The sequence below is a fragment of the Schistocerca cancellata genome, chromosome 3 (assembly GCF_023864275.1).
Source record: "Schistocerca cancellata isolate TAMUIC-IGC-003103 chromosome 3, iqSchCanc2.1, whole genome shotgun sequence".
NCBI lineage: Eukaryota > Metazoa > Arthropoda > Insecta > Orthoptera > Acrididae > Schistocerca > Schistocerca cancellata.
Genome location: NC_064628.1, coordinates 860,810,828 through 860,829,212, shown reverse-complemented (window position 1 = coordinate 860,829,212; position 18,385 = coordinate 860,810,828). Strand labels below are relative to the sequence as shown.

The 18,385-nt window shown below is 44.4% G+C and overlaps 1 protein-coding gene and 1 pseudogene across 2 annotated transcripts in view; one reads left to right on the top strand and one right to left on the bottom strand.

Annotated features, from left to right (window-relative positions):
• LOC126175913 (lysophosphatidylcholine acyltransferase) overlaps positions 1 to 18,385 on the top strand; it is a 715,329-nt gene that overhangs the window by 356,353 nt on the left and 340,591 nt on the right. The window lies entirely within an intron of this gene.
• Positions 2,468 to 2,585, bottom strand: LOC126177550 (5S ribosomal RNA; annotated as a pseudogene).

Below are 18,385 nucleotides of genomic sequence, written 5' to 3'. Positions count from 1 at the left end.
ACCTCTGGTGTGCCACAGGGGAGTGTTATGGGACCATTGCTTTTCACAATATATATAAATGACCTAGTAGATAGTGTCGGAAGTTCCATGCGGCTTTTCGCGGATGATGCTGTAGTATACAGAGAAGTTGCAGCATTAGAAAATTGTAGCGAAATGCAGGAAGATCTGCAGCGGATAGGCACTTGGTGCAGGGAGTGGCAACTGACCCTTAACATAGACAAATGTAATGTATTGCGAATACATAGAAAGAAGGATCCTTTATTGTATGATTATATGATAGCGGAACAAACACTGGTAGCAGTTACTTCTGTAAAATATCTGGGAGTATGCGTGCGGAACGATTTGAAGTGGAATGATCATATAAAATTAATTGTTGGTAAGGCGGGTACCAGGTTGAGATTCATTGGGAGAGTCCTTAGAAAATGTAGTCCATCAACAAAGGAGGTGGCTTACAAAACACTCGTTCGACCTATACTTGAGTATTGCTCATCAGTGTGGGATCCGTACCAGATCGGGTTGACGGAGGAGATAGAGAAGATTCAAAGAAGAGCGGCGCGTTTCGTCACAGGGTTATTTGGTAACCGTGATAGCGTTACGGAGATGTTTAACAAACTCAAGTGGCGGACTCTGCAAGAGAGGGGCTCTGCTTCGCGGTGTAGCTTGCTCGCCAGGTTTCGAGAGGGTGCGTTTCTGGATGAGGTATCGAATATATTGCTTCCCCCTACTTATACCTCCCGAGGAGATCACGAATGTAAAATTAGAGAGATTAGAGCGCGCACAGAGGCTTTCAGACAGTCGTTCTTCCCGCGAACCATACGCGACTGGAACAGGAAAGGGAGGTAATGACAGTGGCACGTAAAGTGCCCTCCGCCACACACCGTTGGGTGGCTTGCGGAGTAGAAATGTAGAATGTAGATGTAGAAAGTATCCACATATGAATGAACCTACAAACCTGTACTACGTAACCACGATATTATTGCACTTCGTCTCCCGTGACTGTTATCAGAAACATGCAGTTACATTAATACAGACAAGTACAGTGGTGGTTAAGGAGAACGCATCGCACTATACATGGTTTCTCATCAGTAATGAATATACCATCAGGCGTTACTACGTGTCCTCGTGAAATATCACGATAACGACTTAAGATAAACAGACCGAAGCGCTCCCAGGTGCAATAATATTGCGGTGGACTACTACGACATATAGTTCAGGAGATGTTGAGCTGCATGAAAACGAAACTTCGAGGCGAATTTCGACACGGACGGAGGTCATAAGTGTGTACAAATATGTGTGAAAAGTGTTGAAATTATGTGAAGTAAGTGTGATACGGGCGTATGCGGGTAAAGCCACGGGTGAAAAGCTCTTCCTAAGCTCTGGAAGTGGTCCGCGATCCATTACCCAACAATTAACACATTTTTTGCCTCACACAGGTCAAAAATGGTTCAAATTGCTCTGAGCTCTATGGTACTTAACAGCTGAGGTCATCAGTCGCCTAGAACTTAGAACTACTTAAACCTAACTAACCTAAGGACATCACACACATCCATGCCCGAGATAGGATTCGAACCTGCGACCGTGACAGTCGCGCGGTTCCCCACTGTAGTGCCTAGAACCGCTCGGTCACTCCGGCTGGCTCACACAGGTCGATATTAGACAAAATAGATCGTCAGGTGGCGCTAGCGCCAAGTAAGTGAAGTGTCAGGAGAGTTAAGAATTGTGGAGTTCCCACCGCCGTGGGTTGACCCTCGGCAAAACATGACTGATTCGTGTCATACGATACACCTGACCAGTGCTTTATAAAGATCAGTGTCCCGGATATTCGCGTTCGCATCAACCGCGCCGGCCAAATTTCGGATTGCAGTGAGGACTCTGTGTGGTGACCATTGTTAAAGCGTGTGACGGGATACAAGAAGTTCTGACCTGTGATCAGATTAATCGTAACAAGAAATGTGGGACGGAAGTAGTGTCTGCCTCAAAATTATTTTTAATGAGAATATGTAAATCAGACAGTGTGCAACATCCTGGCATTGGTTATTGGAGAACCGTTTATGATTGTGTGAACATTTGGGCTGTCGCATTCTGATTAGAAACGACTCCCGAAGCAGCTAAACGCGATTAGCGCTTATCTGTTACGACACGGTCACATCAAAATTAAAGTTAGGCAGCTGTTTCGGTTAACAACAATCGACGTCATATTAATCGGGAGTGTTTCAGCCACAGATCGATTTCAATTAAATTCGGTAAATATGATTCGGTACCTGGAAAGAAATACTGTGGAATTAAGATCCAGAAAATTCCTATTGGGACCATCCGACCGCTGCGTCATCCTCAGCTGAGGATGCGGATAGGAGGGGCGTGTGGTCAGCACACCGGTCTCCCGGTCGTTAAGATGGTTTTCTTTGACCTACTATTCGGTCGAGTAGCTCCTCAATTGGCATCACGAGGCTGAGTGCACCCCGATAAATGGCAACAGTGCATGGCGGCCTGGGTGGTCACCCATCCAAGTGCCGACCACGCCCGACAGCGCTTAACTTCGGTGATCTGACGGGAACCGGTGTACCCACTGCGGCAAGGCCGTTGCTCGTAAGTAAGGTCAAGCCGTCATTATTTAAGCGATCCTTTCAGCTTAGTGTACGACGGTCGAGATCATCGTTAAAGGATTGGTTGTATGTAAAATGTTAATGTGCTGATGAAACGTTTCTCGGCGACTGAATTCGGAATCACTTCGATTCATTATGTTGTTGTGCTATGCATTTATCCGTTAACTTACCGCAGGACGTTGTGATTCCTTCCTCGATCAATCCATCTGATTTTCAGGGCTGGCTTGAATGTTCTTTCCGTAACTATTTTACTCCAGACGACCTTGTCCAAGATTAACACTCAGCATGTGGACGTGGCATGGCAAAATCTTTTTTGCCAACAGTGAGGTTACTGAAACTTCCTGGCAGAGTAAAACTGTGTGCCCGACCGAGACTCGAACTCGGGACCTTTGCCTTTCGCGGGCAAGTTCTCTACCATCTGAGCTACCGAAGCACGACTCCCGCCTGGTCCTCACAGCTTTACTTCTGCCAGTATCTCTTCTCCTACCTTCCAAACATTACAGAAGCTCTTCTGCGAGGAGGGCTAGTTCTGCAAGGTTCGCAGAAAAGCTTCTGTAAAGTTTGGAAGGTAGGAGACGAGATACTGGCAGAAGTAAAGCTATGAGGACCGGGCCTGAGTCGTGCTTCGGTAGCTCAGATGGTAGAGCACTTGCCCGCGAAAGGCAAAGGTCCTGAGTTCGAGTCGGTCGGGCACACAGTTTTAATCTGCCAGGAAGTTTCATACCAGCGCACACTCCGCTGCAGAGTGAAAATCTCATTCTGGAGTGAGGTTACTACTCTCTTGTCCAAAAGCACGTTCTTTTTTTTCTGTCGTCATGTGCGTGTCTGGAAGTAGCTATGACAGTCGATTCATTTACAGATTATGAAATGGGTGGCCGAAAAGAAAGGAAGGAAGTTACGTCTGGATCAGAGTGTTTAGCCGGTTCTTCTTTAGCTAATAGCTGTGTCAAATGCGCCACTCAAATGTCCTTGCGACGAGTGTTGTGAGCTAGAAGAGAGGCGATCTCTTCAACAGGCGCCTGTCGGCAGATGATGTGGGGTGGCGAGTGGGACAGCTGCCGTGCTGACTGAGTAGGGGTGTCTGCCGCCCCCTCCCGAGGGCTGTCCCACAGCTACAGGGTGCCACTAAAGTCACGTCATCAGCTGCATCACGCTCTTTAATTCTAGTGCACTGCGTCTCTGCTGGCTAGTCAACGTTTTCAGGCGTGCGTCTGAATGGCAGCCGTTTCCCACAGTTGTTTACAATATACGGTCTGTCGAAAACTTTTAATTCACAGCGTTTACACGGCTTACCACATCTGATCTTCCGTAAGCAAATTTTCCTGTTCAGTTTCTGACAGTATGTAAACACTCAGGTATCGATTCACGAGTGCAGTCTGGCTGCCTTACTCCAGCTCCAACAGTCGTTTTTTGCTCTACCAGGTATCATCCGTGCTCGGTTTCGCAGTTTGCTGTTTACTTTTTGAAATGTTAATGAATGGAATGTTTCTAGGGGAGTTTGTAACGTTGATGCATTAAGGGGTTCTGAAAGCGATGCTGATATTCAAGACAATAAAAGCGGGTTAAAAGCTGTGAGCTATCTGGGGAAGTTAACCTTGCATTACTGAGCAACTGTTTCACCAGGTATCCAGTCTAGCTTACCAAATTCCCAACCAGACAAACATTAATTATAATCTTTTAATAGTCATCTTACGACAACCGATGATAAACATATAAAAAGAGAATTTAAGTAAAAAGGAATGAGTCAGTTTATATTAGGACATTTATTTTAACATTGATCATTGTTCCGTTAAAATTTCAGCATATCAAACTTGATTCATAACTAAACTGGTGTCTTATTTAGGATTGTGAAAATGTGAGTTTGTAATCTTACGGAACACATCAAATATGGAGCCAAGATTCGGAGACTGCATACTGTGGTGTCACCGCCAGACACCACACTTGCTAGGTGGTAGCTTAAATCGGCCGCGGTCCATTAGTACATGTCGGACCCGCGTGTCGCCACTGTCAGTCATTGCAGACCTAGCGCCACCACATGGCAGGTCTAGAAAGACGGTCTAGCACTCGCCCAGTTGTACGGACGACATTGCTAGCAACTAGACGTACGAAGCCTTCCTCTCATTTGCCGAGAGACAGTTAGAATAGCCTTCAGCTAAGTCCATAGCTACGACCTAGCAAGGCGCAGTTAACCATATCTGGAGAGAGTCTTACTTGTATTCACCATGGAGATGTACCACACAGGAGAATAAAGTTGAGTATACGAGAAGCTCCGTTCTTTTCTTTATAGCATTTATGAAGTATCCTGTTTCAGACTTAACGCAGGACGGCGTGAGTTGACGCGTGCCCTATTCGGCCCCTTCATAATAACACTGTGTCGGCACTTCTGTCGACACACATAACACATACAACACTGCATTTATAAAATAACACACGAAGAACGTTGAAACGTATGCAAGATGAAATTAACCACAACCAACCGATTCAATTTTCACCCAAAGAAGTTACGTTCGTAGCGCAATCCTGTCCGTCATGAAATTACCACACACTGGTATACTAAATTCATACTAACTCTTTGTGAAATCTTCCCGAAAAGAATAGCTGAGGGCCACTTTGATGACTACACCACATTCTTCACGAGATCAACTTGGTTTACACAAAGAGTGTAACTCCACAATAATTTTGATAATTAAAATAAATTACATCAAAACGCAATTTACAAAAGAAAAACCTCGAACTGGTTAATATCGTCTTACTATTAACCTGATGGGTCAAACAATTGTATAAGCACGTGGTACTGGTCTCACAAAGTACACCCCGCGTGGGTTGGACATAAAGAAAAGTTGCTATATTGAAAAATATTGTCAAGACGAGACGTTATAATCTCACCCACATTCGCATTTAAGACTGATGATCTTCGTTAGAGTTACTGATAAACACGTGGTTCCACTTTACTCACAAAGTAGTGACAAAGCAACTATTGGAAGATATTCTTGTTCTCTAGTAGACAGGCCTGTCCCCTACCATCCAGCATGCAACTAGAAATACATTTGCCCATTCATCCTTTCACGCAGAAGGGAAGGGGGATGAGAGTATCTTATCATATAGACTATATAAAAGAAAGCGCATGTAGGTTCCATATGAGAATCATGAATTACATATGAACTACGTTTTAAAGTGTAGTAGTGTGACAGATCGTTCTTGTTTATGTGTAAAAGTAACACGTTCCACTGCTCAGTCTCCTCCGAGATAGTCAGAAACACCACAGTAAATTTAGAAGAGGAAGTAATGCCGTAAATGGCAACAGATTTAAGAAATTAACATGAAAGGAATCCAACAGAGACCTTTCAAGTTAATGGAAAGAAATAGTGTTGGAGTGACCAGGAAGTTATTAATGCCAATTATTTGATTCGAGAGAAACGCTTTTTATACAGGGTAGGACAAAAAAGTGACCCTGACCAGTGGATACGATTGGTCGTGAATGTATGCATATAATCACAACTTGTGATACGCACACTACTTGCACGCCCGGCACGAGATCTTCACCGGTTCAGAATGGAATTCGGGTTGTGTCAATGTTAGTGGAGCAGTGGAAAAGGGACGATGGTACTCATAGTGGAGCGGCGGGTGTTCGTTGTGGAAAATTACGTGACAACTAAGTCGGGGTAACGGTGTGATCACTTCTTCCCTGAGAAGTTCAGTGGTGTCAAAGTGCCAGCAAAGGGTGCCATGCAACGTTTAGTCCGAAAATGGCATCAGACAAGATCGGGTTCGGAAAAAAAAAAAAAAAAAAAGTTCCGAAACGTGCCCGCATACCAGAAAATGTGGCTACAGTTCACCAGAAAATGCTTCAGTGTCCTACCAATTAACCCGACGCCTGTTGCAAGAGATCTGCATATGACGTTGATCGTGCTGACGAATACTCCGCCGGCACCTGCTAATGCATCCGTACCAAGTTGTACATGCATTAAAACCCGCAGATGCTCCTCTGCGCCTCCAGTTTTGTGTCTGTTCACTGAAATCACAATAAATGGCTTGGACACGGATCTGTTGTTTATGTCTGATGAAGGCTGGTTTCACAAAGTCACAAGTTCTGGGCAGCGGAGAATCCGCGTAGCTTCCACGAAACACCACTGCACGACCAGAGGGTTGCGGTGTGATGTGCAGTGTCTGCACGCCGCATCTGTTTTCCCCATCTTCTTTCTGATTTCGGCGTGTTACATTGCCAGCATCATCAAACTATTTGTGGCAGCGTTAAGGGAGGAGGAAAGACCTACAGTTACTCCCAACAGGATGGAGCAACTGTCCATACAGCCGGCCGAACCTTGGAGCACATTTATACGGCCTTCACGGCCGACAGAGCTGTTACCAGAGGCGAGTCTGGCCGCCGGATCTATCAGTGTGCGATTACTTTGTGTGGTGAGCCCTCAAGTCTAAGGTACATCGCAACAACCCTCATAGTCTTCAAGAAATGCAGCAGAACATTTCGGATGAGACTGCAGCAATTCCAGCTGTCCAGCTTCGATCCGACTTCAGCAACTTGTTGACCAGGGCCCAAAACTTCCAAGACATGAGTGGTAGTCACTTTCAGCATTTGCTATAGTCAGGTTAGTACTGTATTTCCTTTTCTCTACTGCGTTTCTGTGTACCATGGAAATCTGTTCTCTGGGCCACTTTTATTTGCTCCATCCTGTATTTATTACGTGTAAGTGTGTGTGTGTGTGGGGGGGGGGAGAGGGAGAGGGAGCCTAGTACTTTAAGAATTAGGCAACAAACCAGGGACAGGGTTTCCTAATTCAAAGATTGATTAACTTCTGAAAATTTTTCTCCGGAGACCGCCAATTTTTGTTGGTTTAAATAAAACGACACGCTGCGACGCACAAACCTCATCTTCAGGTTACAATGGCAATACAAAATCGCACGACAAAAGTACACACACACACACACACACACACACACACACACACACACAGCCATAACTGACGTCAACTCACTTCATCTACTGCTAGACTGATACCTCTGAATGTGACTGTTCCAAAGGCTTCAACCGATACTCATTAGTCGTCTTGTAAATGGGCTTAGTGGGAAGACTTTTAACGAATCTTTCGGGAACATGTTAATATACGAGGTGCATTCAAGTTCTAAGGCCTCTGATTTTTTTTCTCCGGACTGGAAAGAGATAGAAACATGCGCATTGTTTTAAAATGAGGCCGCGTTCATTGTCAATACGTCGCAGAGATGGCAGCACCGTACGGCAGATGGAATTTTACCACCAGCGGCGAGAATGAGAACTGTTTTAAATACTTAAAATGGCGACGTTTTCCTTACTTGAACAGCGTGCAATCATTCGTTTTCTGAATTTGCGTGGTGTGAAACCAATTGAAATTCATCAACAGTTGAAGAAGACATGTGGTGATGGAGTTATGGATGTGTCGAAAGTGCGTTCGTGGGTGCGACAGTTTAATGAAGGCAGAACATCGTGTGACAACAAACCGAAACAACCTCGGGCTCGCACAAGCCGGTCTGACGACATGATCGAGAAAGTGGAGAGAATTGTTTTGGGGGATCGCCGAATGACTGTTGAATAGATCGCCTCCAGAGTTAGCATTTATGTGGGTTCTGTGCACACAATCCTGCATGACGACCTGAAAATGCGAAAAGTGTCATCCAGGTGGGTGCCACGAATGCTGACGGACGACCACACGGCTGCCCGTGTGGCATGTTGCTAAGCAATGTTGACGCGCAACGACAGCACGAATGGGACTTTCTTTTCGTCGGTTGTGACAATGGATGAGACGTGGATGGCATTTTTCAATCCAGAAACAAAGCGCCAGTCAGCTCAATGGAAGCACACAGATTCACCGCCACCAAAAAAATTTCAGCTAACCGCCAGTGCTGAAAACATTATGGTGTCCATGTTCTGGGACAACGAGGGCGTAATCCTTACCAATTGCGTTCCAAAGGGCACTACGCTAACAGGTGCATCCTACGAAAATGTTTTGAAGAACAAATTCCTTCCTGCACTGCAACAAAAACGTCCAGGAGGGCTGCGCGTGTGCTGTTTCACCAAGACAACGCACCCGCACATCGAGCTAACGTTACGCAACAGTTTCTTCGTGATAACAACTTTGAAGTGATTCCTGATGCTCCCTTCTCACCTGAACTGGCTCCTAATGACTTTTGGCTTTTTCCAACAATGAAAGACACTCTCTGTGGCCGCACATTCACCAGCCGTGCTGTTATTGCCTCAGCGATTTTCCAGTGGTCAAGACAGACTCCTTAAGAAGCCTTCGCCGCTGCCATGGAATCATGGCGTCAGCGTTGTGAAAAATGTGTACGTCTGCAGGGCGAAACGCCAGTTTCATCGATTTCGGGTGAGTAGTTAATTAGAAAAAAAATCGGAGGCCTTAGAAGTTGAATGCACCTCGTATATTATACTAGGTGTTTTACAGTTCTTTAAATGCTTGTAGTGGGGACTTAGTAGACAGTTTCGATACATGACCCCTGTTCGAAAACGTACCATTCCCATGTAAACTAAGCTAGAAGGTCGGATCACTCTGGTATCTCGCATATAGTAAGCACAAATTCAGAAGAGGGCGCCGTCATCAGTCCTTGTTATAGTTACGACACAACATACCATTTTTATCCTACTACTCGTACAGAAACAGCTGAGACTATGGTTTCTGACCTCAGGAGCTTATGCAATGATCTATGTTTCGAGGATTAGTTGTCGGATTCTCTTCTACGAGACGAAGGACGTTCTCTTCGAAGTCCTGAGTGTCGCGCGTCCCTGAAGCACCACAGTCAACCCTCCCACATGTGAACGGACCAGGTTGCCCCAGCTGTTGTTTCTAGCAAATTAAAGAGAACGTGTCATTCTTAACGGTGAAATACTTTCAGCCGTACTCCATTATTGTTGGAATATATATATATATATATATATATATATATATATATATATATATATATGACCTCGTGTCGGAAGCTGGGCTGTTGATAAAATATAGATATATCGATATTTTGTCCAAAAATAATCAGTACGTTGGAATTTCTTTTTCTAGCTGATATATCGATATGACAATATCGAGTGCCGATATTTTTATTTTATATTTTATATTTTCACAATTTTCGGTAAATATTTGAAATTGTCCTTTTGAAATTGTAGTAATACATAATTTTACTTTCACTGTCTGAAGGAGTCTTACTACTTTTTGAGCTTTCATCACGTCCTTTCTCTTTGATTGCGAAGCAAGTGTCGATGGTACAAACTAGTAATGCGATTACATCGGGGGCTGGCAATGTGATTAGAATAACAAGATTTTCGATGTGAAGAAATAGCACACCAGACGCGTTAAAAAACACGCAACTGGTGTGCTATTTCTTCACATTGGCATTCTTCAAGAACAGTTGCTGAAAATGAACAAAAATCTAAATCGGCGCTCGGTGCTACCAACAGAAAGTGCAACGTTTAGCTTCACCACGCAATTTTGACGTTACAATTGCTAGGTCGGTGGCGTTTGCAGAAATGAAAAAACAGAGAAGTCGACAAGAAATGTCCCGGATAAATCCGATATGTGACGAAACCGAATGATCGACCCATCGGACACATTTTATTGTGCCACTTACATGTCGTTACCATTGCTAGCAAAGTGGGTATTGCCAAACGTGAACGTGCATCGTTTTCCTTTTAATTCTTGCAGTAAGGGGATAAGCATGCTGCTAGCTTGTTGATGTGCAGAATATCTAATAATAAATCAGTACTTATCTTTAAAACCGGCAGTATATGTACAATATGCAGCCAATATTTTTATAGGCCGGTACGTAGATATTCCTCCAGTCAAGAAACATGACATATCGATCCTCTTTCCACATATCGATAGTCGATACTGAGATCTTTAAATACAGATGTATCGCTTTTCCGATATTTTTAAAAATCAGCAGTCCTAGTGGGAAGCTGCATGAGCATGTTCGCGGTGTTTGTTATAAACAGAGAAGTCGCAAAGATGAAAAATCGTAGCGAAGTGATGCTGAACCTACAACGCGTCAAGGCTTGGTGCTTGGTGCATCACCATGGCAACTGGGCATGTAAATCATTGCGCATACGTAGGAGTATTTGATTACACTATTTTCGAACACTTACTGGATGATGATGATGATGATGATGATGATGATGGGTATGTGGGGCGCTCAGCTGTGCAGTTACCAGCGCCCGTACAAATTCCCAACCTTTGCTCAGTCCAATCTCGCCACGTTCATGAATGATGATGAAATGATTAGGACAACACAAACCACAGTTATCTCGAGGCAGGTGAAAATCCCTGACTCACGGGAATCGAACCCGGGACTACGTGCTCGGGAAGCGAGAACGCGACCACGAGACCACGACCTACTAGAAGCAGTCACGTCACACCCATTAAATATCTGACAGTATGAACCAGGGGCTATTTGAAATGAAACTGCCACGTAAACTTAAGACAAATCTTTCGTTCAATAGATTCTGAGTATCGTGCTTAATCTTCTACGGCCTATGCCTCGTCGCTTTTCAATTTTATGCTTTCCTATTCGTTTCTTGATGATTTTGAAATTTCATTACCGCCAACGAGTCTTGTCCCCCCCCCCCCCTTGGTTTTCGTTCTCCAAATTTTTCCTTGCCATGTATTTATTGAAAACATATAGGATGTAAAGTCCCAAAGGTAAGAGAATAGTCTCTAGCAGCAACGCTCCCACCTCCTATTATTTAAAGAATCGAACTGCCATGTATAAAAAAACCTTCAAAGTATTAAAGTTTGTTGGAAGCAGCTAGTGCGTTTATTACTGAACACTGTGAGTGTAGAACATAGTTCGGGCAACTTGAACTCAGTTCTTCACGCATGTCAGTGTTTATGACGTCATACCTCCTCAGATGTGTGTCGTACGAAGATATAATTTCTAGACACGCTCAGTGGCGCTTCCAGTCGTCGTAAGTAGCTTTCTCGATCATAGGTTTGAAATCAGTATAAGGGATAAGTGGTAAACGGAATTGTCCTTCAGTAATGCTCCTCTTTGCTACGTGGTCGGCTATTCTGTTATGTGAACTTCCATCATGTCCTTCTATCCGTAGCAAGTCGACGTCTGTGTCGTTTTTCCTTGCTTATGTAATGCTATGCAATATATCCAAAATATATCTGTTCTACACGATTACTGTGTGCAATCCACAATTAAGTGCCTGGCAGAGGGTTCATCCAGCCACCTTCAATCTATTTCTCTACAGTTCCACTCTCCACGAGCGTACGAGCAAATCGAACATTTAAAAACGCTTTCGTTTTCATGATTGCCACATCAATTCGTATATGACATCCATGCCACACCCTATTTCATGATAGTACAAAACGAGCTACTTTTCTCTTAACTTTTCGATGTCCTGGGTCAATCCTATGTTATGCAGATCACACAGCACAACAGTACTTCGGAAGAGGGCGGACAAGCGTAGCATGAGCATTGTCTGTAGTAGACCTGTTACATTTTCAAACAGGTCTTTGATTTGCTTTTCCTACAACTTAATCTAAGTGATCGTTCCAGTTTAAGTTACTGGTAATTGTAATCTCCAAGTATTTAGTTGAATTTACATCCTTTAGATTTGTGTGTTTTAACCTGTAGCCGAAATTTAGCAGGTTCCTTTTGGTTCAAGATGGCTCTCAGCACTATGGGACTTGACATCTGAGGTCATCAGTCCCCTGGACTTAAAGCTGCTTAAACCTAACTAACCTAAGGACATCACACACATCCATGCCCGAGGCAGGATTCGAACCTTCGACCGTAGCAGCAGCGCGGTTCCGGACTGAAGCGCCTAGAACCCCACGTCCACAACGGCCGGCGTTCCTTTTGGTACTTATATGGATGACTTAACATTTTTCATTGTATAGAATTAATTGCCACTTTCACTTACATATATCTTGTCTAAATCGTTTTGCAGTTGGTTCTGATAATCTGATAACTTTACAAGACGGTAAATGACAGCGTCATTTGCAATCAATTTAAGAGGGCGAAATCGTTTATGTAGGTGAAGAACACCAGAAGGTCTGTAACACTTCCTTGGGGAACGCCGGAAATCACTTAATTTTACTCGATGACTTTGTCAGTTACTACGAACTGTGACACCTCTGATAGGAAATCACGAATGCAGTCACATAACTGAGACGATAGTCCGTAGGCACACAATTTGATTAGAATTCGCTTGTGAGGAACGGTGTCAAAAGTCTTCTGGAAATCTAAAAATATGGAATCATTTGGCTTCCCCTGTCGAGAGCAGTGATTACCTCTTGAGAATAAAGAGCTAGTCGTGCTCCAGAAGAACGATATATTCTGAATCCGTGTCGACTATTAATCCATAAATCGTTTTCTTTGATGTAATTCACAATGTTCGAGCACAGTATATGTTCCAAAATCGTATTGCAAGTGCACATTAGCGATATGGGTATGTAATTCAGCGGATTGCTCCTACTTCTTTGTTTGGGTATTGGTGTGACTTGTGCAACTTTACAGCTTTTAGGCAGGTGTCTTTCGGCAAGCGAGCGGCTGTATAGGAGCTATACAGTGTGCGTCAAAAAATGTATACACACTTTGAAGCGCCATAGAAAATTTATTTCCCGTTGTACAATGTTAAATTTCTGGAAATGGAAAGCTTAAAGTGAAATTGCAAAAATAAATGTACTTTGCAAATGTGATTAATGTTCAAACTGGTGGCCTTCAGCATCAATACATTTCTGAGTACGAGTCACCACTGATTCCGTACATCGTACCAAAGTGTCCAATGAAATTTCTGCACACACCGCTTGAATCTCATTCCAAAGTGTGTCCAGGTTACGTGATTTACGTTTGTACACATCATCTTTTACTGTGCCCCATAAGAAGAAATCCAGCGGCGTGAGGTCTGGAGAGCGTACAAGAAACTCGATTGGTCCCCTGTGTCCTATTCACTGGCCTGGCACATCGTGATCCAGGTATGCTATGATAGTGCGGCGGGGCGCCATCTTGTTGGAAATAAAACTCATCATTACCGTATTATGCACGAAAGGCAGGGAATATGGAGTCAGCAAGCATTGTTAGGTACGTTTCCCCAGTAACAGTACCTTCAAAGCGGAGAGGCCCAGTGGGTCCCCTTGCAGACAAACCACACCACAGATTTCGACCAGGCAATTTCACAGCTTTTACAACTGTAATGTGAGGATTATCTTCAGCCCAGTACTCACAATTGTGCCTATTGTCAGTTCCATTGAGTTTGAATTGGGCTTCATCCGACCAAATTATGCTACCCATAAATCCCGGTTCACGTCTCACCATCTCCTGAACCCATTCACAAAATTCTAATTATACGTCCGCCATGTTGCAGTTGCTTCCTTGCCACTGCTGCCAACTGTTCAAGAAACATAACATTACTTTCTCACAGATATTTAACCTTGTAGAACGGGAAATAAATTGTCTATGACAGTTCAAAGTGTGTATACATTTTTTGATGCACCCTGTATATACTATCTGCGTACTGTGTACGGAACCTGACGGGGTATACAATATGCACCAGAGGTGTTGCCTTTAATAAGTGATTAGAGCTGCTTCGCTACACCGAGGGTATGTGCTTGTTACTCATTTTGGCTGTGTGTTGTCGAAATTTGGGTTGTCTAATTTCTGCATAACGCTCTGGAAGTCCGTAGTGTATCGATACGTGGTTAAACGTCTGTTTTCTGTAACAAACGGCGTCCCTCGTGGAGTTGAGCGGGCGTCTCCCGGGCGTGTGTGTGCCGTGTCACTACTGCCCCGTATGTCGCACGCACGCACGCACGCACAGCCACACCTGCAGCCTCCCCCGCGTGCTGGGGATCACTGCTGCGGCCATAAAGCGTGACCCGTGCGCGTGACAGCGGCGGCCGTTCCCCGGTGACGTAGCGCCTCCGCCACACGGCCGTCCGTCTTCCCTGGAGGGCAGCGGACCGTGCCTGGCCGCGTTTCACACCCGACACGCAAAACCCGCCAGCGTCACCAGTTGCCGGAGTATCTCCCCGTCAGCATTCTCGCGTCACACAGCCTGTGACAGGGAGCCGGATTTAGGCGTAGCCGAGGAAAGCCCGGGTCTAGGGCGCCGCGAGACGTGGGATGGCGGTTATCACTGAAACAGTCGGTTTTCGGTTATATATATATATTTTTTTGTTCTTCACGCCAGTTTAACCTGGCTGCTAAAACCGCTCAGAAAACTTGTTTCTGAAATAACGAATTTACGGTTTTATGTTCCCATTACATCCTGTACTGTATGAAGAGTTTGGCAGAGCACTGAAAGACACAAGTCGAAACCAGGGCCCGGGAGTAGACAACATTCCATTAGAACTACTGACAGCCTTGGGAGAGCCAGGCCTAACAAAACTCTACCATCTAGTGAGCAAGATGTATGAGACAGGCGAAATACCCTCAGACTTCAAGAATATAATTATTCCAATCTCAAAGAAAGCAGGCGTTGACAGATGTATTACCGAACTATCAGTTTAATAAGCCACGGCTGCAAAATACTAACGCGAAATCTTTACAGACGAATGGAAAAACTAGTAGAAGCCGACCTCGGGGAAGATCAGTTTGGATTCCGTAGAAATTCTGAACACGTGAGGCAATACTGACCCTACGACTTATCTTAGAAGAAAGATTAAGGAAAGGCAAACGTACGTTTCTAGCATTTTTAGACTTAGAGAAAGCATTTGACAATGTTGACTGGAATACTCTTTCAAATTCTGAAGGTGGTAGGGGTAATATGCAGGGAGCGAAAAGCTATTTACAATTTGTACAGAAACCAGATGGCAGTTATAATAGTCGAGGGGCATGAAAGGGAAGCAGTGGTTGGGAAGGGAGTGAGACAGGGTTGTAGCCTCTCCCCGATGTTATTCAATCTCTCTATTGAGCAAGCAGTGAAGGAAACAAAAGAAAAATTCGGAGTAGGTATTAAAATCCATGGAGAAGAAATAAAAACTTTGAGGTTCGCCGATGACATTGTAATTCTGTCAGAGACAGCAAAGGACTTGGAAGAGCAGTTGAACGGAATGGACAGTGTCTTGAAAGGAGGATGTAAGATGAACATCAACAAAAGCAAAACGAGTATAATGGAATGTAGTCGAATTAAGTCGGGTGATGCTGAGGGAATTAGATTAGGAAATGAGACGCTTAATGTAGTAAATGAGTTTTGCTATTTGGGGACCAAAATAACTGATGATGGTCGAAGTAGAGAGGATATAAAATGTAGACTGGCAATGGCAAGGAAAGCGTTTCTGAAGAAGAGAAATTTGTTAACATCGAGTATAGGTTTAAGTGTCAGGAAGTCGTTTCTGAAAGTATTGGTATGGAGTGTAGCCATGTATGGATGTGAAACGTGGACGATAAATAGTTTGAACAAGAAGAGAATAGAAGCTTTCGAAATGTGGTGCTACAGAAGAATGCTGAAGATTAGATGGGTAGAGCACATAACTAATGAGGAGGTATTGAATAGAATAGGGGAGAAGAGGAGCTTGTGGCACAACTTGACAAGAAGGGACCGGTTGGCAGGACATGTTCTGAGACATAGAGGGATCACCAATTTAGTATTGGAGGGCAGCGTGGAGGGTAAAAATCGTTGGGGGAGACCAAGAGATGAATACACTAAGCAGATTCAGAAGGATGTAGGCTGCAGTAGGTACTGCGAGATGAGGAAGCTTGCACAAGATAGAGTAGCTTGGAGAGCTGCATCAAACCAGTCTCTGGGCTGAAGACCACAACAACATTTCCTGTAATAAATATACGTCGTTTGGAACTTAAATAGTGGCACCCCTGCAGTGGAGACACTATGCCACGTAATCTACTATTGTCGCAGCTAGCACACGTTGTTGACATACCTATCTTACATCCGAGCAAATGGACTCGCCCGTCCACGTCACCGGCGTGCGTACAATCTAGGGAAACAGTCAGTTGTGAGCGAGCGGTCTAACGTAACGCTGTCACTATGTTTTCGAAACAGGAACAACGGAGTTGGATCAAGATTGAGTGTGTCAGAGGTCGTACAGCACGACAGTGTCATCAACATCTTCAAGAGGCGTGCGGGGAATCTGCACTTCCGTACAGAACAGTGGCACGTCGGGTAAAAGCCTTTAACGAAGGTCGGCAAACTGTGGCAGACATGGATCGGGCAGGTCTTTCTAGCATCTCTGAAGAAGTTGTGCGTGCTGTTGCGTTAGTGGACAGTCATCGACGCAATACGATTCGTGAGCTCCCCCACGAAACCGGATTGGGGCAAACGACTATGCTTCGCATCCTGAAGGAACGCCAGGGCATGCGAAAAATTGCATCACGAGGGGTTCCATATGACTTGACGGAAATGCAGAAATGGATGCTTTACGACGTTTGTCAGACACACTAGGAGCGCTATGAGCGCGAAGGAGAGGCTTTCTTACGCCGTATCGTAAATTGGATGAGACAAGGGCCACATCGTACGAGCCAGTATGGTTAAAGTTACGGTGATTCCCGTGTACGACTGTGATGGTGTTATCCTAACGCATTACGTACCTCCACGGCAGGCCGTCAGTGCACAGTATTACTGTTTGTTTTTGTAGCATCACCTGCGACCAGCTTTGCGAAAGAAGCGGCGACACTTTCTGCACAACCCATCCACCATTTTGCGCGGGCGCATACAGCGGAAGCTGTGGCTGCTCTGTTCGCTCGATGGGACTGGGAAGTACTGTACCATCCACCATAATCCCCGGACTTAGGTCTTGTGACTTTGATTTGATTCCGAAGATGAAGGAACCACTTCGTGGCATTGACCTCAGAACTGTTCCAGAGATTGGACAGGCAGTAGACAGCTCCATTCTCACTGCAACAGAACAGGCTCTGCTAACGGTATGCTACACCTTCCACATCGCTGGCAACGGGTTCTACACAACGCTGGTGACTACTTTGAAGGACAGTAGCAGATGCAAACATGTAACTCTTTTGTATCGATTGTGAATAAATAGTTGCCACTGTTTAAGTTCCAACCCTCGTACAAATCTAATAACAATTGAAAAATTTTGAGCCACTTAGTCTGATGATGCACAGGATCAATAGGCAAATAGGCAAATAAAAGAAAACTTAGTCCGTCCACAGTTTACTGTTTTTGTGAATACTACAAAAATCACCATTTTACTCTTTCTGATTCTATTTTGAAGTCCGCTCAAAAACCATTTTGTAATCGGGGATCATACCACTGTTTTGGCCTATGAATAGTCGGTGCTACAACCACATTTTTCGTGTAAATTTGTCCGTTTTCAAGGGCTACAGGCAGATAAATGCATTTTCTGAGGACACAGGCAGCAGATCAACTAATTTCTGTTGTATGCTATACGTAAATTGTTCAGTTATAACCGTTACCAGAATTTGCTTTCTTATTATCTCATAGAAATGACAGACAAATCTGTAATCTTCTAAAGCAAATTAAGTATTGTACTTCATTCCAACGTCACTTGGTAAAAATATTTCCAGGCTATGGTTGGTGCCATTCGGCTAGACAACGGATGTCCGGCTGTAACAGCGAGGAACTACCTCGTCGACAAGGTGGCGGGGGAGGGGGGGGGGGGCGAACGCGCCTGCTTTAAACATCGACACACGGAAGCAGGGACTTTGTCTGAGCAGTGCTGACCAATTACTATACTGTGTGTTTGTTTCTCGTTTCTGTCGGTACGGTTGTTAAAGAAGCACTCATCGCTTTTCACATGTTCTATAATAACGCAGTATTTCAAACCAATGCAAAATTTATAAACAAAAAT